Source organism: Carlito syrichta, unplaced genomic scaffold (genome assembly GCF_000164805.1).
Source record: "Carlito syrichta isolate Samal-C Ts95f unplaced genomic scaffold, Tarsius_syrichta-2.0.1 Scaffold120447, whole genome shotgun sequence".
In the NCBI taxonomy this organism is placed as follows: domain Eukaryota; kingdom Metazoa; phylum Chordata; class Mammalia; order Primates; family Tarsiidae; genus Carlito; species Carlito syrichta.
This window is the reverse complement of record NW_007064543.1, coordinates 158,846-164,028: the sequence shown is the minus strand read 5'-3', so window position 1 is coordinate 164,028 and position 5,183 is coordinate 158,846. Positions and strand designations below refer to the sequence as shown.

At 44.4% G+C, this 5,183-nt stretch overlaps 1 pseudogene across 1 annotated transcript; it reads right to left on the bottom strand.

Moving 5' to 3' along the window:
* Positions 1–4,166: 4,166 nt before the first annotated feature.
* Positions 4,167–4,599, bottom strand: LOC103249357 (annotated as a pseudogene). The gene has a single exon (XR_503614.1). The product of XR_503614.1 is annotated as a 10 kDa heat shock protein, mitochondrial pseudogene (transcript).
* Positions 4,600–5,183: the final 584 nt, after the last annotated feature.

Genomic DNA, 5,183 nt, shown 5'->3' with positions numbered 1-5,183 from the left:
GCACTCCAGTCTGGGCGACAGAGTGAGACTCCAACTCAAAAAAAAAAAAAAAAGATAAGGCCGAGTTTGGTGGTGTGTGTCTGTAGTCTCAGCTACTCAGGAGTCTGAGGCAGGAGGATCACTTGAGTCCAGGAGTTTGAGGCCAGCCTGGGCAACATAGTGAGATCCCGTCTCTAAATTTTAAAAATGAAAGAAAATGTGGAATATATATATGCATACATATACAATATATCCATATACAATGGATTACTTACTATTCAGCCATAAAAATGAATTAAACCCTGTCATTTGCAGCAACATGGATGGGACTGGAGGCGATTATGTTATATTAGTGAAATAAGTTAGGCACTCATATGCAGGTGCTAAAATGGTTGATCTCACAAGGGTTAGAGAGTAGAATGATGGTTACCAGAAGCTGGAGAAGTGGTGTGACTAGAGGTTGGATACTGGGTACACACAGTCATATAGAAGAATTAAGTTCCAGTGCCTAATAGCACAGTAGGGGGACTAAAATTAACAATGTATTGTTGTTTATCTCAAAATGGCTACAAGAGATTTCCAACACAAATAAATGATAAATGTTTGCGGTGATGGGTATCCTGAATACCCCAATCTGATCATTACACATTCTATGCATGTATCAAAACTCATATGTATCCCGTGAACATGTGTGATTATTATGTATCAATGTTTTAAAAGTTATCAAGTGAGGAATAGGGATATGCACACAGTGCCTATGTATCTAGAAGCTCAGAAACGCTTTTACTTGATTTTGTTATTTGTTTCTTGCAACAGCATCCATGCATATTTGCAGAAGAAAACACTTAGAGCTGTGTGGGGAGGCCTGTGGGTTGCCCAGGTGGAAAGGGGCTGGGTGTAGGGGGTGGCGGCCCCAGTGAGGCTGCTGAGGGGTCAGGGAGGAGCCACGGGTGCATGATGGTCTCAACAGCCCGAGGCTTGACCTCTCGGCGCATGGTGCTCTCCAGACAAGTCCATACTCAGACCTGGATGGTTAGCTCACATTTCAGAACACTAATTTTGAACGAGGGAATTGGGGTTATTTAGGGTTACCCTTTGATTCTGTGGCCTTGTCATTGTTAGGGTGTCTGCACATTATTACTGTGGGTCTCAAAACCCTCGGGAAATAGACAAGGTGAGCATCCCCATTTGTCAGATTCAGAGATTGAGTCTCCAAAATCCAAGGAGATCCCCTGTGATCAGATAAGTTGAAGAATTTTAGAGGTTATTGAGTAATTGCAAGGAAGTCGTGCACCTGCAAGCAGGAGTGATGTGGCAGACACCCTTTCACCAAGCAATCAAGTTCAGCCTCACTGACAGTGGGCAGGCTGGCATCAGATGCTTCCTAATGTGATGCAAGATGAGCAGCCCCTGCCAGTGAGATATCCTGACCCAAAATGTCATGAGAAAACAATGATACTAGTCCCGAGTATGCAACATCCTAAGAGACAACCAATTCAGACTTTTCCAAAAGCCAATTTCATGGGAAAAAAAGACTCAAAGATTCAAAGAGACAAGAAAACAAATCAGTATGTGAGCCTTAGTAGGAATGTGGCTTAAAAAAAAAAGCTATAAAAGTCATCTCTTGACAACTAGGGAAAATCAAATAGGAACTAAAGATTAATATTATGAAATTGCTAATTTTCTTAGCTATAGTAATGATATTGTGGTTAGGGGACAAGTGTCATGAGGTCTTCATTTTCACATGATTCAGAAATCACAAAGAGAGAGAGAGAAAAGAGAAACATAATACCATGTTAACAATTCTGGGGTACACAGGTGTTCATTCTACTTCTTTCAAGTTTTCTATGGCTTTGAAACTTTTTATAATAAAAAGAAGGGTTAAAGTATCATCAATGGCAAAGGAACTTAAAATAGGAAAATGTTCTATAGAGAAAGTAGGAAACACCTTTTGTTTGCCAGAATTATAAGAAGGGAGTGGGGGAGCTGGGAAAAATAAGAACAACAACAATAACACACACTTGCCGTAAGACCCAGCGATCCTATTCCTAGGTAACTACCCAAGAGAAGCAAAAATATGTGTCCACACAGAGACTTGTACATGAATGTTCACAACAAGAGTATTCATAGTAGCCAAAAACTGGGAACAGTGAAATGTCCATCAAACGGAGAGTGAATAATTAAGTGGTGATACATCCACACAATGGAATGAAAAGAAATAAAAAGGAATGAACTATTCTGACACACAAAATAGCTTGGATGAACCTCAAAAACACTAGGGTAAGTTCAAAAAGCCATACATAAATGATTATATACTGTGTGGTTCCCTTTATATGACATTTCTAGAGAAGGCAAATCTGTATCGGTGGCTTCTTGGAGCTGGGGGTGGAAGCAAGGTGTAAGGCCGATGGGCTTGAGGGACCTTTTTATGGGGATAGAATGTTCTCAAACTGGATTGTGGGTATGGTTGCACAACTGCTTGAATGTACCAAAATCATTACAGTGGGTGGAAATTATGATCTATAAATTACACTGTAGTGTACTTGTTTAAATGAAGCTCAACTTTCAACCCCCCACTGGCATGACCTTTGGCACCTGGCACGTTTCCTCCTCCCTGGAACCCTGTCTTCATACTCCTGCTCTCCTCCCATCTTGCTTAGGCTTGGATCCTTGGTCCTTTTCTCCGCCTGTACTCCCCAAAAGCAACATCACTTGGGTGGAGGTTTTTAAACATTGATACTGATCCTTTGCAACTTTACATAGCTTCAGCCCAGACCCCTCTCCTGAGTTCCAGACTCTAACAGCCAAATGCCTGCTCGGTTCCCCTCAGATGTAGCGTGGGCATCTCAAACACAGGGTGTCCACCATGAACCCCTGATCTTCCCAGTGTGAATCGGTGCCAGCCTAGGGCTCCCCATGCTAGCTGATGGCAGCTCCATTCTTACCACTCCTGAGGCCAGAAGCCCTGGAGTCCATCTTCAACTCCTTTTTCTCTCCCACCCACATCCCACCCATCAGCAATCACCAGCTGGCGCCCCCTCCAGAATGCACCCGGAATTGGGTCACTTCTCGACACGCACGCCCCACCACCATCACTCACAGGGACTGCTGCAAGACCACCCCCCTGGTTTCCCTGCTTCCACTTTTGCCCCAGAGTCTTTTCACAACACATCTGACGTTATCCTAAGCTGACTCAGAATCCTCTCTGGTTCCCCATTTCATTTGGAGGAAAAGCTCAGTCCTGCGTAACCCAGGTCCATGTCACCTTTTTGACCTCAAGAGTTCAGTCACTCTGCTCCAACCTCACTGGCCTCCTTGTTGTTCCTTGAACATGCCAGACACACTCCTGCCTCAAGACTTCGGTGCTTGCTATTTCCTCTATCTAGAATGCCCCCCGCCGCAGTAGGCGGAATGCTAAAGAGATCCTGCAATTCTTGCCCCCTGGTATTCACACCTTTGCGTTATCTTCTCCCACTTCATGTGGGGGGACCTGTAACTTTCTTCTAACCGATGAAAAATATGGCAGAAGTGAAGAGGTCTTACCCCCATGATTATACTACATTATATGGCAAAGGGGAAGGAATTTGCAGATGAAATGAAGGCCCCTAATCAATTTGACTTGGAGTTAAAAGAGTGGATGGATTCTGATGGATCTAACCTAATCAGGCAAGCCCTTTGGAAGAGGGCCTAGGCCTTCCTTGTGCTCATAGACTTGAGGCAGCAGAGACTGATGCTGACATGGAAGACGCAAGCCACCAGGAGTATGACAGCTGCAAGGAAATGAACTCTGCCGACAATCACCTGGGCTCCAGAAAGAAACGCAGCATGGGTGACACTTTGGTTGCAGCCTTGTGAGACCCTGAGCAGAAGAGCCAGCTCAGTTGTACCCAGAATGTGACATAATGAGCGAATGTTATTGTAAGCTACTAAATTTGTGGTAACTGCTTATGCATCAATAGAAAACTAAAGTCCTTGGATAACTGAGTAGCTTCTTTCCTCATCTCCACAAGAAGTTTTTGCTCACTCCACCTCACCCCACCCCCCCATACCCCATCCCCAGTGAAATTCCTACAGGTCTCTTCCCTTTTTCTCCATAGTACTTCCTAATCTACAACAAGCTTATTGTTATTGAAATAGACTTATTGTTTTTGTTTCCTAGCCTGCTAAAATATGTTCTTTTTTTTTAGTTTGGATATCATTAGTTTATTATCAAAGAAAGACATGAAAATTATTTACATGATGAAAGATTTCACAACTTCAGTGGAATAGGAAGTTTCATGTTGATGCCATTTCAACAGCAATTTGCTTCAGTCCACATACTTTCCAAGAATGTCACCATCTCTAAATAAGAAATAATCCTTGTCGTCTAGAACTACTTTGGTGCCTTGATATTCTGGGAGAAGAACATTATCTCCAAATTTCACACTAACTGTTTGAATCTCTTCACCCTTTCCTTTGGTGCCCAAGCCAACAGCCACCACCGTCGCTTGCAATACCTTTTCCTGAGATTTTTCTGGAAGCATAATGCCTCCCTTGGTTACAGTTTCAGCTGCACTCCTTTCAACCAATACTCGGTCAAAGAGTGGAAGAAACTTTCTAAATGCTTGTCCTGCCATGGCTCCCACCAGCTAGCTCTGGCTCTCATGCTGCCTGCAAGGAGACAGATATGTTCATTGCTGAATACCTCTCCTCCTCTGCTAGAACATAAGCCCCATGGGGCAGGGATTTTTGTCTGCTTTGTTCCTGGTGTTTCCAAGCATGTGTGACAGGACCTGGCCCATCTTCAGATGCAGAGTTTTTGAACAGATGAAGGAATGTTGGCCACATGGACAACATTATGCTATGGTAATTTATGTGCATGTGTTAGCTTGGGTGAGGTCAACGGACCCACAGGGCCACTGGGAGGCCTTTGTGAGGCCACTGCTGGGGTCAAGTCCTTGGCCTTCTAGGCCAGGAATGCCAATGAGCTCATCTGGATAAGAGAAGACTGGTGGCTAATTTGTAATACAGATCAGCCTGTCCAGCTCCTCGGTGTTGGACAGCTCACGCTAGTGACTCAGGGTCAGTGACTGAGTCAGATGGGCCCCTCAGCCCCAGCACCCCCCTTAAGGAGGGTCAACAAGAGGGCAAGAGACTCTGGGGCTCTCCTGTTCTCCTCTCCCAGGGGCAGAGCATGGGACATCAAGGGACAGGCCCTGCCAAGG